This window comes from Epinephelus moara, chromosome 11 (genome assembly GCF_006386435.1).
Source record: "Epinephelus moara isolate mb chromosome 11, YSFRI_EMoa_1.0, whole genome shotgun sequence".
Lineage (NCBI taxonomy): Eukaryota > Metazoa > Chordata > Actinopteri > Perciformes > Serranidae > Epinephelus > Epinephelus moara.
The window spans coordinates 8970050-8988166 of record NC_065516.1 but is presented as its reverse complement, the minus strand read 5'-3'; the positions used below and the strand labels follow the sequence as shown (position 1 = coordinate 8988166).

The 18117-nt window shown below is 44.3% G+C and overlaps 1 protein-coding gene across 1 annotated transcript in view; it reads left to right on the top strand.

Annotated features, from left to right (window-relative positions):
* Nucleotides 1-4100: 4100 nt before the first annotated feature.
* LOC126397484 (cadherin-6-like) overlaps nucleotides 4101-18117 on the top strand; it is a 91342-nt gene continuing 77325 nt past the window's right edge. The window contains exon 1 of the mRNA XM_050056322.1: nucleotides 4101-4275. The gene's annotated coding sequence lies outside the window, so the exon portion shown is untranslated. The remainder of the gene's footprint in view (nucleotides 4276-18117) is intronic.

Below are 18117 nucleotides of genomic sequence, written 5' to 3'. Positions count from 1 at the left end.
TAACAATCTTACTGAATCTACGTTTAGCTTTAGCCAGCAGTTTTAAATTTGACTCAATGTCGCCCGCTCTGGCCCCAGGGATACATTTGACTATGGCCGCTGGTGTTGCTAACTTCACGTTCCTCAGAATAGAGCTGCCAATAACCAGAGTTTTATCCTCAGCGGGTGTTGGAAACATACATTTGGAGTCAAATATACCATATAGATCTGTTCATGTTATACACTGTGAATGGTCTTTAAATTTCATTATGGGTCCTTAAAATGAATGGGAACCATGATATTTGTTGCAGTAGTGATTTTAAGAATTGTTCTTGTATGTTACAGCGCTGCATATGCAGTGGTGCGTTGACTTGTGTTTGCACAGACATCTGTTTTAGAGACAGTGATGAAGCGAATCAAGTTTGACTGTGGGGTAAAAAGTTCAACTATCCTGCCAACACCGCAACTTGATTGATTGATTGATTGATTGATTGATTGATTGATTGATTGATTGATTGATTCAACTGACAAACATCTGTTAGATATCAGATAAAACAACAAACTACAAAGAAGATTGTTCGGTTAGTGTAATAAAACTTTCAAACATTCTCTTATGTCTCATTTTCATTATCTATCATTATAACTGTATTGTATTGTAATTACTCAAAATATAAGGTCACTAATAATGGCAACCATATTTTCAGTTTTGGCAACCCAAAGATGATGACTGGTTGTCAGCCATGCAACCACTTTTTTTTTTTTTTTTTTTAAGATATTTTTTGGGGCATTTTTTAGCCTTTATTTGACAGGACAGACAAGTGTGAAAGGGGGGGAGAGAGAGGGAGTGACATGCAGCAAAGGGCCACAGGCCGGAGTCGAACCCGGGCCGCTGCAGCAACAGCCTTGTACATGGGGCGCCTACTCCACCACTAAGCCACCGACGCCCTCATGCAACCACTTTTTGACATTAGTATTGAGCCCTGCAACTTAGAAATACCCCTCAGTATAACGCAATACAACTTGAGCACAGCACAACCAACTGCACCAACTATAAGGAAAGGATTTGTAGCAATGCCGTCATACTGGACTGCAGTACTTTGAGCTAGGTGTCATAATATTGTATTGGGGTCCATTTGATAATTTGATGCACATACTACTAGTTGTCAGTGGTGTCATTAGACCTGAGCCACCAAGGCTTCAGCCCCAAATGTTTTATGAATAGCCCCAGATCTAAACATATGGGCTATAAGTAAATTTCAAAAATAAGAATAGCCCAAGCCCTGCGATAGTCTGGCGACCTGTCCAGGGTGTACCCTGCCTCTCGCCCGATGTCAGCTGGGATAGGCTCCAGCCCCCCCCCCCCGCGACCCTCAAGAGGATGAAGCGGTTAGAAGATGGATGAATGAATGAATGAAGAATAGCCCAATAATAAAAACAATTAATACATTACCAGATATCACTATAATGTTAAAAGCTTTATATATATCTATATACATATATATATGTATATATATATATATATATATATATGTATATATAGCATAAAATGGAAATACTCAAGTACAAGTAACCCAAAGTCCTCTAAATTTTAATGTTAGCAGTTGCAAAGTCTTCTGTTTCTACTCAGTACTAATTACAAACAGGATATCATCACAATACTTTGGTCATGATACAATATTATTGCTATATTAAATGTATTGCGATATGCTGAATATTGTGATAACATATATTGCGATGTATTGTGTGTTACTGAGATTTTTCATCTTCAAATTAAGTAAAAACTTAATTTAAACATCTGTTTTCATCTGATAAGATAAAGTTATCTCACTTCAGTCATTTTTATTGTAGCCACATGCATCTAGTCAACCAAGTTTCACTCCAAAATCATCAAAATCTGGCACTTAGGCAGTGACTTGCAGCGTTAGACACCACCACAAAAAGCCGTCCTTTAACATCGCCATGATACACCCGCCAGCATTAGAGGGACACCTGGCGGGACAAGAACAAAAAATAAGGTGGCAAAAAGTCTGAGTGGGGTGGGCAGGAAGGGTTGTGGATGGGTACACTGACTTTTAATGAGATTATAAAGCCAAACCCTGTTCTTTTTTTCCTAAACCCAACCATGTGCGTTTGTTGTTGAAGGAAAAAAAGTAAATGGTACCAACGTAGTGTGTTTATTTTGAAAGAGACTGTATGTAAATGGTAAATTTCCTGTGAAAACGGAAGTGTATTTTGAAAGAAGACAATGCATGTAACAGGCAGAATGTGACACGGTGTCCCAGAACGTCAACAACCTATACACTCAGGGTACCTTGCACGTTATATCGGGACGTGGAAAGTCCATGACCAAACATCAATATGTGACAAGGTTGGAGAGAGAATGTGTTCATCTAGTGGGCTGGAAAAGCAGTGATTCTATTGGGCTACCAAAAGTTTAATTTGTAATTGCAATATTAATCATTTATATTATTTAAAAAATTGACACATTGCGTTCGTGTATTGATACTATATTGCAAAATATCGCGATACGATGCTGTATGGGTTTTTTTCCCCAACCCATAATAACTACTAATATTTTTAAAATCACAATTACCAATTAATCTGGGAGTTTTCATGGGTAAATAAGATGCCAGAGTGCACAATAAAGCATCAAAATAGAGCTTGTTCATAAAAAAACACCTCCCAGGGGAGGATCCCCCCAGACCACCCCTGCAGAGATCCAGGCTAAGCCTCCTATGTCCTCAAATTCTAGAAACGTCCCTGCTAGTTGTAATAGATACTGTAGCATTAATGATACCAGTCATAACAGCAGCATTAATTAGTTGTAGTAGCCTTAAAGGCACTGTATGTAAGAATGTGGCCAAAAAGGTTACTGCACTCAAATTCAAAATACTGCCACGAGTTGTGTCCGCCCCCCCTCCCCTACAGATTTGAGGGTGCTGGACAGCGGCACGCTGGAGACTGATTTGCTTGCCCACGGGCGGCTGCCGTGGCAGGGCCGTGCCGCCGCGTCCTTGATCTTCGGGTTTCCAGCGGACCGTTCGAGCAAGTCCAGCTTCTCTGCTGCTAACGCTGCTGCCGGGATACAGCTGAGGAGGAGCCGGCTGCTAATGCTATGTACCGGGACACTGCTAATGCTGCTTGCCGTGCTGCTGTAGCTCAGTCGTAACTGTAACTGATGCTGAGACTCTACTGACTGTGTGACTGGTAGACGGTGGTGGGTGGCGCAACAGGCCAAAACACAAATTCAAAACATAAACATGATTTGCACCGTAAAAATATTTTTTAAATGCGAATATTCTCGCTGTACTATTGTTGTCAGTGAGATCAGTATGTTATATGAACATTATTCCTTAGTCTCTGTGACATATTAGGAGGATTTTATGACTATTTGCTTTAGATTTCTTACATATAGCTCCTTTAATGTTGGGCTATTACTGACCGTAGAAGTGCAGGAATAGTAGCTGCATGGTCATAGCTGCAGCAGCAATTAGTTTAAAGACTTGATTGTTTAACTCCAGCTAAACTGAGTTTGCACATCTCCGTTGGGTGCACACACACAGAAAAAAAATGTCACTTAAATAGTACAAGCAAGGATATTATCATTAGAAATGCAGCACTAAGCTGTGGTACTAACATGATAATATCAAACACATGCTAATTTGCACTGGCATGATAGTAGCTGCTGCATTTATTAATTCTCCTCATACAGAGGCGCCCAAATTTAATCAGCCATTGTAATCACACATGATCCATGGTTTCCAAGGTTTCAAACCAAGCACCGAGTCTTAACTGGAGGCTTTTACAAAAATAACCATTTATTGATTGATTCAAACCCACACTCAACCTCTGACTTTGCAACTATTAATCAGGGATTATGCAAATGTAAAGAACGCGCGTGCACAAAAACACTTGGCTCTTATTATTAAACTTGAACATCGCATGGCAGTTGAAACGCAGCCCCACCGGAGCACTAATCTCCCATTCTCCCCTCTCCCTTTTGTTTTTTATCGGTCGTGTTTTTCTTTTTTTCTTTTTTTTCCTCCCCTTCTCCTCCTTTTTTTACGCCGTGTTCTGCTGGGGACTTGTGAATGGCAGCCAATGGGAGGGTTGAGTCCCCTCAGCCTTTCAGCCTCCCTGACATCCACAGCGAGAAGTGATGCAGCGCGACTGAGACGCGCAGTTGAGGTGGAACAACGGGCAACAAAAGCTGCAGTGAACGGATACACTCGGCTCCGACGTGCGCCTCCACAACCCGGGGAAAAAATATCCTCCTAGAATAAACTTCATTATAAGGTGAGCGGCTCTTTTGCCTTCAACTTCAGTCCGCTGTGGAAAATGCTCTCATTTGTGGCACATTTCGCCGCTCGAGCAGACAACACTTACTTCTTCTTCTTCTTCTTCTTATCTTTCTGCGGCGTTTTGAATTGTCCGAGCCGGGTTATTCTGGGCTGCTCTAACACACATATTAATGCGAAAAATAGTTGCTTATATAAGTGCTTCATCTCTTCTTGTGTACATTGTAATGAAATCGCTAGTGGAGCAGAATCCAAACGCGCTAATTATTGGAATGGCTCCGGGCTTTGAATTGGAAATGAGTTTGAATCGGAAGTTATTAATGTCCACAGCCGATTCATTCAACTTATATCGGGGGGTCAGTAGACTGCAAACGGGCTCATCAACTTTTGTATTCTGTTAAACGGCTCCGTGCGTAATTCTCATTCATGTGCCGATGTAAAAGGCAACGTGCCCCTCCGGTACAGAGGTCCTGCTCGACGCAGTACGCTTTGCCCCGCCGCGCAGGAGAAGTGATGCGGGCCCGGGCTCCTCCAAACGCACCTTGCCTTATTTTATTATAAAACTTCAGGCCTCTCTAACGCTCTATTGAATCTATCAGTGGATGTTTTTTCCCTCCCCTCCCCTCCCTCCCCACCGATGATCTTGCTGCAGCCAGTGGCAAATCCACGGGATTGCGAATCGATGCAGGTGGGACAGCGTGCTCCGATAAAGGCGGATGACTGTCTATCTGTGGTTGCCTGCAGTCGCGCTGTGATGCCCTGCTGCCTTTTTTGTGCTTGCTGTTAGAAATCGGGTGAAAGGCCTTTGCTTTTTTTTTTTTGATTTGGGTGTGGAGGGGGGAAACACTCCTGGAGTTGACTCAAGTTTGCTAAAACAACATGTCCTCTAGCGTTATTGACTACAAGATGATATCAGTGATGTGGCTGTGAATATTTAATAGGGCTCGCTGAATAATGCAGGGCAGGGCTATAAAAGAATTAACTTGGCTCCTTTACTCAAAAGTTGCAGGTATTGACAGAGGGAAGGGAGCAGAGGTGTGGTGAATCTAACAGGACTGTGCAATCTTGAAAATTGAATTTAGGAGAAAGTTTTACTGTCCTTCCTGTTGCCTGCAGATCGCTCCATGGTAGTTACTGCGCTGGCTCAATGTAAGCCTGAGGTAATATGCCTGAAGGCGGCCAAGAAGTTGTTTGGGGGTGTTTTCAAACTACCCAGGGAATATTCCGCAATAATCACTCCTCTGCGCACATGCTTTTTAAATTACAAACAAGGACTTGTGAGCATCAGGGGAGATTGGGCAACCATGTAGGCTCTGAGAACGAAGCTTTACATTTGTAGAGGGTAGGTTAACTTCACTGCTTGTTTTTCTTTCTGTTTTTTTTTAATTGGAACAACTTCCTGCTTGTTTTTAGAAGGCAGAGAGCAGCTTGGTGAACAGAGATTGTCTGAACCAGAACAGGTTTTGTGGTCCAGGTTTTTCATACGCTGGTTTTGAAGTTCAGAGATGAAAGGGACAGAGTAGAATCTGTGGCTGATCAAAGTCATACAGAAAACACGGCAGGTACTGAATATTTAAAGGCTCTGCAAATAGAGTTCCTGTGTGTGTGTGTGTGTGTGTGTGTGTGTGTATGCGTGTGTGAGAGCATGTGTGTGGGGAACATACAGTACAGCAGTGTGTTTATGGTCCGAGCTGTGCAAGCCCTTCGTATGAAGACGTGCAGAGAAACGCTGCAGAACTGATTTGACAGGCAGGGGAATAGACACATCAGAGCCATCTGCATGTTTTAAAGCAGAGCTCAGATTACAATAGACAGTCGCTCACATTTCATCTTTCTCTTCTCCCAAATATCTTCACTCCGCGGGTCATGTGCATCAGCTTAGGGGATATTCCAAAAAGCTGGAGTCTCATTCTGCCGGCCGGCTTCAGCCTGTCCCTGTGAGCGGTGACGTCACAGGATGGTGGGTTTACCCGACGGCCAGACGATGTTGACCGGTGACCCGAGTTGATTACATTATTTGTGCTCCAGATGGGCAGCATCATTTTGATGTGTCCTGCTCATAATATTGAGCGTTTCTAGTCCTCTCTTCAGCAGCATCTGGAGGTAATAAAATCATATCCCGGTGGCCGGCGCTGAAGCAAACTCCAATCCCCTATAGGAATGTCTACGGCCTTCTCTCCTCCTCCCATGTGTGCGCTTGGGTACTTGTGGACATTTGTTGAGCCTGCGTGCACAGCGAGTGGCTCTAATACGTATGTGCTTCGCTTACGAATGTTTGTGGCAAAGAGCACCCCTGGGCATTGTAATTCACTAGATGCACCTTGATTGTTTGAGTGCATTAGTCACGGTCTGCATGATGTGATAATAAATCATGACGTTGTTTGTATTGCGTGTGTTACGGGATTCCTCCTAAGATTTTCTTGTGCCAAATATTTATCTGGAGTTGCTACTGTCAGTGCCAGCCAACTGGGCTTCCTTCCTTCCTTTCTTCTCTTCTTTTTCTTTTCTTTTTCCAGAACAATGCCCCTGCTGTACAGCACAGACTTTTGCTTAGCCACTTGGTGACGAATGGCAGATTTGACTTTTCTTTTTCTGCCCCCCTACAGTGACATTGTCTTTTATTTCTCGAGGCGTCTTGTGACCATTAGAGCAAATTTCCTGCAGGCACAATGGCAACTTAATAACTGCTCCTTACTAATGAGACAGATTCCCTTCAGAGACGCCTATTTACGGAGCAGTCAGAACCATAATTGCACAGAAACCAAAATAAGGAAAGACATATTTCTCAACCACCAACACACAGAGACAGAAACCGTGCTGTCTATTTCTAGTTAAATCCACTATTGGCGGGGGCCAGCGTCACCTTCTCTCCGAAGGTCAACCTTAGTCCTAGATTGAATTTGCTATGACTAAAAAAGACATTAGAATTAGACGGGATACGTTTAAGCCATGGCGAGGCTGTTTCTCGACAGGTTTCAGCAAAAGGGATTTGAGAGCTGGACGGAGGCCAGGAGAGTAGAACGTCGCTGTAGAGTCTGCCTAAATCCCCCAAAAAGGCCTGTTTTGCTCTCTGTGTGCTGAGAAGATAAATACACACGGATCAGACAATTTACACCTCACTTAACAATGGGTAATTATCTCTTCCTGCTTTGTGCGGGAGAACACCAATTACACAAAAATATACTCATAAATCTATTTTCAAAGTGGTAGGACAGAGATATGAAGCATATGCTGTGTGAGAGTACAACCCAGTCTCCAGAAAAAAGGTTGGCAGTGCACGTTTCTGCGAACAGCAGATACATCACATCTTTACATTTTCATGTAGCAGATATGTTGCGACTTTACATTTCTTTATTTTTCAACAGTGCTTTAATTAAGATGTGGTTAGGTTTTGGCACAAAAGCCATCTGGTTATGGTTAGGAAGAGATTATGTTTTGGCTTAAAACTACTGCTTTTGTGGCAATATTCCCTTGTTGAAAAACAGTGACAGGTTACAAAAGAACCCAAAGTTTGCTGGCTCAAAATCAACTGCTTTTAATGGCACCATGTTGTAAGGAAAGACAGCAATGTCTTGTGAAAAAACATTGTTTCTTGAGGCATTATCACCGGTGGAAAAACAGCGACTGGTCGCTAAAAAACCCATGTTTGGTGGCTAAAAAGACGCTGCAAACACAGTGATGCTAAAAACAACTACCTTTGATGGCAGTACCCCAGAAGGAAACACAGCGGTGCATCACTGAAACAACAAAAGCTTTTTGTGGCACTAAATCTGGTGGAAAAACAGCAATTAGAGAGGGGTCACAAAAAAAAAAATCCATGTTTGGTGGCTAAATAGCCGCTGGAAAGTCAGGGATGACTCATTAAATTAAACAGTTTTTTGTGGCACGATCTCCAGTGGAAAAACAGCAACAGGTCAATAAAAAGCACCCATGATTGGTGGCTAAAAAGCGACCGGAAAGTCAAGGATGACACGCAAAAAAAAAAAAAAACACTTTTTGTGGCACTATCCCCGGTAGAAAAACAGCCACAGGTCGCTAAAAAAAACAGTGAGGGATCACAAGAAATAAACATGTTTGGTGGCAAAAAGCTACTGGAAAAACGATTGGTCACGAAAAGTTTGGTTGGCTAAAAAGCCGCTTGAAATGCAGCAATGACTCCTAAGACAATGGACAATCCCAGAAGGAAATGCAGTGATGTCTCAGTGGAAGAAAAAAGCAGTTTGTGCCATTTTTCTTGGTGGAAAAAAGCCATTAGTGAGGGGTTACTAAAAGAACAGAACCAGTTTTGTGTGTTGGTCTTGGACAGTGGTCCACAGTGGTCTTGCCAGATGTCTGGCCTAGGTGTCACTCCATCCACCATCCCTTCCACCTCCCGATGACAAAGTCAGCTCACATACAACATCAATTTATAAAGGCTGTCACGATACATATGAAACATACAAATGTAAGGTATTCATGGTTCGCAGAAACATACAATGCCAACATTTTCTACTGGCGACTGGGCTGGAATGTATAGAGCTGGATGAAGCTGATAGTACACAGTGCATGGCTTAAGAACGGTGATAAGAGAAGAGTCCAGCTTTATACAGTATGGCACACTAGGACGGATGTGACTATGAAATCACTTAGATTCATGTCTTTGGGGTGGGAGACAGTAAATTGCTGCCAATGTTGAATAATGCAGTCTGCCAACAGCTTTTTTTCTCCTTCTTCCCCCTCAAACTGTGGCTTGGCTCCACAGCTTTTCTAATTATGAAGTGGCTGAGAGATAGCTTCACAACTCCGATACTGTGGTGGTGGTGGTGGTGGTGAGCAGAAGCTGGCCGAATAGCAATCTAACTGAATTACCAACAAAGCCTGACAGACTTGTGGAGTTTAGTGAACATATTTGCAAAAGTAACATCGCCACCTACCTATTCAGTCACAAAACGTAGACACACACGCAGATGAACACACATTGTAGTATCAAGTATAGGCACACACAAGCACACACAGGCACAAATGCAAGCAAACAAACACGGTACAAAGAGTGAAGGTGTACAGTTCTCCGCACGCTTCTCAGCACAATTTAACAAGATATATTAGTCACCCAGGAGGCAGCAGAAAGCCAGGCATCCACAGTGTACAGCAGACTGCAGTCTGACAGTGGGAGATAGTGATTTACAACAAAGCCCTGTAGACCATGGCACAATTTCAGAGTTGCCGAAATGACACTGGTAAAGCAGGGGCATGAAAGTATATCCACCAGCCACGTCTCATTTCTTACACCATTTGCCCCAGGAAGGGGAGGGAGGAGAAGGAAGGGACAGATGACAAATCTGGTATTGTAGCTACCACACAATGCGGAGTTGAGCCTGGGAGTCGAATTCTGTTTGGGTGTCATCTAAAATGTGAGCAGAAAAACTAGAAGGAAGCCACCCTCAAGGATGTCGAACATTCCCTCTTTCTTAAATTTAAGGTGAAATCGATTTCTTGACCCTGCGAGTGTAATGTTAGGGTTTGGATTGGATTTGGAATTAAATCTCTGTATCCAATATGTGAGGGGGGGGGGGGGGGGGGCAATAATCATCTAATAGTGGAAATCACAGATCCAGATCACTATCAAAATCTAATCAACTGGTCCTTGGCTCGAGGCTGATCTCCCCACCAAATTTCATGGAAATTTGTGTCATGAGTTTTTCCGACACCCTGCTCACGTCCAGATTAACTCACAGAGGTGACAATACAACTTCCTTAGCAGAGGTAAAAAAAATGAACCCACTGATTTACACTTGATGTAAAATGAAGAACAAACTTGATCAAAAATTTGTCTTTAAGATGCTCTCGCATCTTGCTTGCATAGATTATATGCCCTGTGGGGAAAAGTACGTGCTGCAATGATTAATCGTTTAGTCGTCAGCTATTAAATTAAACACCAACTAATTTGATAACCCATTAATCAGTTTAAGTTTTTCAGGAAAAAAAGTCAAAATTCTCTGATCTCAACTCTTAATGTGAATATTTTCTGTTTTTTTTAACTCCTCTGTGACACACCACAACTGTGTTTTTATAACTCATCTGTTTACGTGTTATTAAATCTTAAGGTGACACATAAATAAGGGCGTGGCCACAATATGCCAATATTTTCCAACTCATTTTGGCTGATTGCCAATTTCCACCTAATTGCAGAGAACACTGAGTCTCTCCTGTAGTGGAATTATCATATTGTTTTGCCTAATCTTAATGTGATGGCCCACTGGCAGGTGTAGACATTAAATACTTTTTTTTTTTTTAAATAAACATTCACTGGGCAACTTGAGTTACATGTTAAACATGCTGTACTTATTTTTATATAACATTTTCAAATTAAACTGTGAAATCCATCCTCCTTTAACCGGTCTGGATGATGCTCTCCTTTAGACGATCCTGACAATAAAACCAGGGCAAATCTGACCTATTTCCACTAATTAAAGTCACATAATTAAAGCATCCTCTTATGGGCCTGTTACATGGGCAGAAATGGTCATGTTGGGCTGATGCCGATATCTGCAGATAACGACGACCTACTAGTCTTATCAAGCATCCCTACTGTGAGGTGTCTGCATGTATGGAACTACTAAAACTTGAGAGAAAGTTATGTAATGTTAGTATAGTGATAGGAAAATATGCTATCTTTAGGAAAAACTTTTTCAGTTCATTGTCAGTCAAAATGGGGAATTCTGTCTAAGTTTCCATCCTTCAACCCTAAGTAAACGATCAGTTTTTATTTTAGAAAAAAGTGTGTTATTTCAGTTTCCCTAATCTGGTCATCTGCTCCTCTTCTACCCTATGTTATCCTACAGGGCAGAAAAAAACCATCCCAAATGTAACGTCTTGTATGATGTGTGTGTTTTGGTCCTGGCTCGAGGTAGCTAGTGCAGGAGGAAGAGTGTGAGTGAGTGCAGCAGACAGATCATGTCCGCAGGTCCTGCCTTTCCCCTCTAGTTGGATTCCTGTCTGTGCAAAGCCCAGAGGCTTAACTCTGGCTGCAGTAAGTGGACTGAGGAACGCTAAACACTGTCTGGGGGAAGGCTGCTGAACATGACAGCCAGTTAATAAGTGTATGGAAGACGAGCAAGTGCATGAAGGAGTGAAGGGGGGGGGGGGCAATATTGTCTGTCTGACTTTTGAGACTTTTGTGAAAGCAAAGGGAAGGAGAGGGGAGGATTGGTCAGGAAAAGGGGGGGATAATATTGACTGTCGGATGACGAGAGGGTAATAGGAGATCAGAGAGTCCAGCCACAGGACAAGGAGCATTAGCGCCTGACTGGAGTACAATGAAGACAGAGTCGGCGGTGAAGGGAAAAGGGTCAGGTTGTGGATAAAAGAAGGGGAGACTTTGGGAGAACGTTATGCTTGTTCCAACTAGAGAGAGGTATGGCGAGAGAGAAGGCGATAATGATGCTTACTTTACTCCTGCAAGGCAGCCGCAGTGAGAGCTGTCAGCTTCAGGCAACACTGGCTGGTGGGACGCTGCTGGGATGCCACTTGGTATGTTAACCCCCCAGACATCCCTGACAGTATGTGATAGATTACAGGTGTGTGATTACATGTGTGTGTATTTGTTTGCAAGTGCGAGGAGAGACGGTGATGCCGGCGAGGCTGTTTGTGGGCCTTCTGTGCGTGCGTGTGCATATTGAGGTGCGCCTTTGTGTGACTTTTAGCGTGTCAATTTTTCTTGGCAGCGGTGAAAGCAGAGTGATGTGATTTTCCCCTCTAACAGCCTCCAGGAGTAATGATCCAGGTTATTGCAGATGACGTGTAACACCTCAACCCAGCGGACATCGGCGCTGCAAAAACCTGTCCTCGTAGGTTAGGCTTCAGGGAGAGTGTTGTCTTGGTGGCAACGTAGCACACACAATTCCTCCGTCTCCCAAACCTGTCACCTTCAGATGGGCCCCTCCCTCTGTGGATAATGGTCTCCTGTCTATGTTGTGAATGATATCTGGACTCCATTGTGCACCCGTTTCCTCCGCTGCGCTATTGTCCTGCAGAATGCCTTTGTGAGTTTTTCCTTTTTTTCTCCGTCGAGGTACAATGTGCAAGCTGTATTCTAAGGTGCTGTAAATGAACAGGCAAACACATCAGCAAAGGTCCTATTTACTTTCAGTCCCCAGAGTGAAAAAGAGAGGTTTCTGCCATTGTTCTGCTACTTCTCAAAACATTAGGATGGTTCATTGTGAAAGAGAGAAATAAAAAGACCTCCCGCACAAACTACCTGGCAAATCAAAGCGTGCGGGGACTGTATATTCCTCAGGGAAGGACACAATACAAGCTTTCTGCAGCAACATGGGACACACAGTAATAACAGCGCAGTACTGTACTGGGCTGAATAATTCCCAGGGTGTCTCTCAGACAGTGGGAAAACCTGTCCCCTTTGAGAAAAGGTCATTCTTTGAGAACCCCAACAGCTGAACACTGTGCTCTGACATGAATAACTGACAAACGGATGTGTATGGGTCTCGCAGGCCTCCAATTACTGTTTCACGCCGCTGTCCATCAAAGACAAATGGGGCAGGACCTGCCAGAGGACCTTCAAGTTGCTGGAGCAGGCAGCCCCTGCGCCAGAGGAGCTGCAAGCGCTCTGCAATAATTGAGTTTGATCTAATGAAGGTAATGCCAAACTTGGGTTATTGTTTGCCTGAGGACAATGCAAGAGAGTTGAATTCGTTGTTGGGAAAGATGCCGGGGGAATTTCTTTGAAATGGAAAAATTGCATTAAACATTCCATTTGTATTAATTATATTGTGCCTCTTATTAACATTGGCACACTGAGCAGCAGCAGCAGTGCTGCCGGTAGTATTGGGCTTAAAGCAGCACTCCAAGCAATAATATTAGAGGCAACCATCCATGCCTGAGGCGTACTGAAACTGCCTGTGATGTCACTGAATAAATGACTATAGCTTTATTCTGAAGCATTGTGTCTAGACCTTTGGTCCTACGAGACATCAGTCACTCAAGTTACTCACTACTAGATTCAATTAATCATAGCCTTAATTCAATCGGATGGTCGGGCCTCCCAGCTGTAAGCCTCTAAGTGGGTTTTAAGAGAGCCGGAGTCTGCTGGTGTACGGTCCTCCATGCAGGAGCTGAAGGGCTGCCTGTCTAGCAGGGATTTAATGACACTCCAGGGGTCAAGGGTTAGACTCACAGAGGCAGGTGGAGTGGTTACTTGGGTCTGGAGTGAATGTGCAAACACAAATACGTAAGCACACACTTGTGCATTGGACCAAACGTGCAAAAAAAAAAAAAAGGTGGACCTGTGTATTCACTCATCAGCTTCCACCACAGACATGAGGAAGTAAGCGGATGTGTGTATGTGTGGGCACACACAGAATACAATGTCAGAACTCGACCTACAGTAGCAGAAGCAGACACTTGTGAAATGCAGTGTGGATCTCCTCAGTCTCATAAATAATGGACGTTGGCGAAGCATCTGTCAACTTTTCTGTCAACCCTGTTCCAGATGGGAGTCAGACAGGCCAGGCCGGAGCAGTGTGTTACATACACATAACAAACCTCCATCCAGTGTGTCTTAACGCACCCGCGCCCTGTTTACATCAGCACACTGACACCCGTGCTCACCTACACGCTTCAGCCTATCTGCTGATTTATTAGGTCCTGCACCTGGCTTCCCCCAGCATTTCTTCTTGGACCTGCTCACCACACACACACAAATTTAATCATTGCGAGAAAAAAGTGCAAGCGTGCTCCTAAGACCTCCCCTTGGTTCGATAAATAAAAGTTAAAAAAAACAACATTCTGTTCTATCTAAACACACAAAGCTCTTCGAGTAAACGCATCAGTAGCACCTCATCACACAGCGGTGGGGAGATGGTAAACACACACCTCCAGCGCCTTACATGTTTGTTGACTTAAACATGGCACCGCTCACTTAACACTAAACACTCGCTGTGAGTTCCTTCCCAGCGTAGCCACAGAGCTGCGCGCCCACTAACTTCCTTGACAACCTGGCTTTGAGAAATCTGGGTGTGTTGTCCACGGGCACAAGGCCAGGGAAAGGGACAGCGAGCAAACAAATGAGCGAGCTCTGAGGGGGTTTGTGCCTCGGAACGAGTTTCGGCAGCGGCTCGGTCTCTGTCTTGCTTCCCTTCCCCTCTGGCAGCTGGGTGGTAGGATGAGTGGATCGGGTGCTGCCGGGTGGCGGTTACTGTACGGTTGCTTTATGGACTAAAGCACCGTCTTCCCGGCCTTGTCGTAATAGAGGATTCAGCTCATAAAGCAGCATCATGATTTGCAATAAGCAGAGTTAGGGGAGAGTAATGAAGGTGTAAATCAACTGAGCCATTCTTTTTTTTCTTCTTCTTCTTTTAATCTGACATTGGCAGTCTCTCTCCCTCTCACTCCTTTCTCTTCGTCCGCTTCCCCCCCTTTGCCCCCCCCCCCCCCCCTTCTCTCTCCCTTTGCAGTAATGGAAAGCCTGGCACTCTGTAATAAAGCAGAGTGAGCAGCAGTATTAGTAAACAGTCTCCGCAATCATTCAGCCAAGTCCAACTCCTTTATTTTGTGTGCGTGCGTGTGAGGTGTTTTATACCCCCGTACGGTGTTCGGGCTGTGGGCGTGAGGGCTAATGAATGAGGATGGAATGAGGAGTATTTAATTCCAGTCTGAGAGGGAGCGGCAGGGACTATTTGTTGGGCCTCCTCATAAGAACGCCTTTGTTTTCATTTTTCACAGAGGTTCTGAACAAAAAGCCTTTTTCAGAGGCAGCATTGGGAATGTAGATGCAAATTTGCTGCATACAAGCCTCGCAAAGAAGGGAATAGGACCACACAGCCAACAAGAGGGCACCGGGGCTCGCCTCTCTCACTGCCCTTCCCTTAAATAAAGACGTCATCCGAATTTTGAAATGGAGTTGGATTGGAAGCAGTCATCAAAAGAGAGAGGTCCAATACTCCTGAGTTAAAATGCCTGGCTGGGAATCATGTTAAAATTTCCATTCCTCGCTCCAAATCGATCGTATGGGTCCCTGCTCTCCAATATCCATGGTCACCTTTGCTATAAAGTAGGGTATTACTTCTTTAATGCAGTGCAGTTTCGTTCTGTGACCAGTGAGGAGAGGAAGGAAAAGGAATGTATCTGGCGACCTCAAACACAAAGAAATGATGGCTGAGGATAATGAAAGAAAGTGGCCTGAATTTTCAATACATATATATATCGGTTCATGAGCAAGATTAGTTGCTTGAAGTCCGCCCATGACATTGGGTTGAATTATTTTCCTCGTCTGCCTGTTTAACTCCAGGTAGCCTCCGTGGACACGTTAATGCAGTATTGATTGTTTATCTGTAATAACACCGTGCTGTTGCTGCGCTGGCGACAACAGGGGAGGAAGGAGGGGGCACAAGAGGGTTTGGGGATAGAAAGGAGGGTGGTGCGGTGGTGATAGATAACGCACTATACCCTCTTTTGACTTGTGGCTGGCGATTTTGAATCTGGGGGTAAAACGAGGTGGCTGAACATATCCTATCTGGCAATAGTCCAAGTGTGAAATGGGAAATAGAAACTGGGGTGAAAACGTCAGTGCAATGTGGCCGCCGCTCGATAAGGCTGTCTCCTGTCTCCGAATAATTCAATCCCCTGCTCCGACCATTCTGGTAACTTGCCGGTGCCAAAGCCGGCGTCCACCCACTCTCTGCCCCTGGGCCCGGAGCCCATATGGCCAGCTACAGTGTCTCTCCGTGACCTATGGCCGGGCCTGTTGTTCAGCCAACCCCCCCGAGGAGCTTGGTAATTACAAATAAGCTGGAAGTCACACCAGCCACGAGAAAAGGTGAGTGTGATTAAAGATGTGTGTACAGCAAAGTTCAAGGGGTGCTCCAGTGGCATGCCAGCGTATTGAATCGTGTGTCTCGGCAGTGCTCGGGAATCAAATGCTAACCTGGATCAATCAGGCTTCTTTGTTCATTAGAGTTGTCCGTTCCCAGGAGTGGCAATAAAAAAACAACCCATCACAGCGCTCATTTCAATGATGAGGCTGCTGTCCCTCAGGGATAACTAGCCGAGGTAAATAAACATGAGTCACAGTTAAGGTCAGAGGAGATCATGGCCGTCTGTTGTTCATCTCAGACAACGCCCCGATCCCTTTTGACGTGCCTGGATTGAGGACGGTGCAGAAATATCCTTATTTTAGCAGCAATACTCAGTGGTGTCCCCAAGAGGGGGCCGGGGGGGGGGCATGGCCACTCTGATACAATTGCTGGCCCCCCACTGTCCCCCTTGCTAAAATAATTGGAGGCTGACACGGCTGTCTTTAAGAGGCTGTTGCACGCTCATGGAGGTAATGGTATTTTGTGAAAACTAGACAGCTTAAGGCATCCATGGCACCAACTGTGTTGGCATAACTTGTCAGGAAGAAGGTAAATAGTGCTCCAAATTGAGGCTTACTTTTGGAGAGGGAACAACTGGCATGGCCATTTTCAAAGGTCCCTTGTACTCTCACCTTAAGATATCTGAATGAAAATGGGTAAACCCTAAACTTGAGAAGGCTTCCATCCATCCATCCATCCTCATCTGCTTATCTGGGGCTGGGTCGTGGGTGCACCAGGCTGAGCAATGTACTCCAGACATCCCTCTCCCCAGGAACTTTCCAGCTCTTACTGGGGGATCCTGAGGTCCTCCCAGGAACACGTAATGAGATATATAATCCCGTCAGCAATGATGCGGGTGTTGCGCTGTACCATCATGGTAAAAAGAGAGCTGAGCTCCATTTACAGGTCCAGCTACGCTGTGACCCTCACCTATGGTCATGAGTTTTGGGTAGTGACCAAAAGAATGAGATCTCAGGTTTTTAAGGAAAAGAACAGCCAGTGTATTTGAAGAACAACAAAACACCTAACCTGTGTGGATACATTACACATTTAAACATTCAAAATGTTAACTATACCAGTATCAGTCAATGCACGTCAGATAGTGGTTATGGCTTTTGGTTTTGGTGTGTCACCCCAAGATTTTCAGTGGACACCACTTTGGAAAATTTCTGGGGGCACCACTGTTAGTATTGCATGATCTTTTCAAAATGTACGGCAACGAATGAAAAGCCAGCAAATCCCCCCCTTTCATTTCTTGAGGAGCTTTGCTAACGAAATATGTATTTATACAAGGCATTTGAATTCAGATAGAATCACAAATTGTGTGGCTTATTCTTGAATGGCATTCATGCAGTTTGTATTATTTTCATTTGTTTTTTATCCCGAGGCTGGGCTGATACCCTGGCAGAAGTCCTGCCTGTGACAAATGGCTTTCTTAACACTCGAATGCCTCAGTGGTTTTAGTTGGGTGCAGTTTGAGAGAATTTTGTCCAATTTAAGAACAGTCAAAAGCCATAGTGTCGGGGCACGTCTCTAGCTTTTGAGTGTGTGTGAAAACTCCGGTATTAATAATGTAAAAACAGGTGCTCCTAACTGTCGCCGTGTTATTTTATGGTGGGCTTCGAGGAAAGGTCATTAGTCTTAGTCGAGGGGGGAGACACATTGCGTCTGTGCAGCCTTTTATTAGGGCCATATTTTAGGTGTGCAATGTCTTTGTTTTAGCTCCATGTATTATTTAGTGTTGTGTGACAATTGTGTTTGTAGCTGTCGTGCTGCTGACCCACTGCTACAGTCAATATACGCCTGGATGGAAATGTGCTTCCACGTCGTTCTTTCTCATGTAATTGTCACAACGGGAGGCTGAGACGAACGTGGGAACACAACTCCTTCACTGATTTTCAATTCACTGCACCAAGTTTGACCTTTGTGTAGGCCAATCAATGCATCTGCTTCCAGAGACGCACTATTCATTTAAGAAACAGCAGCTGCAGTGT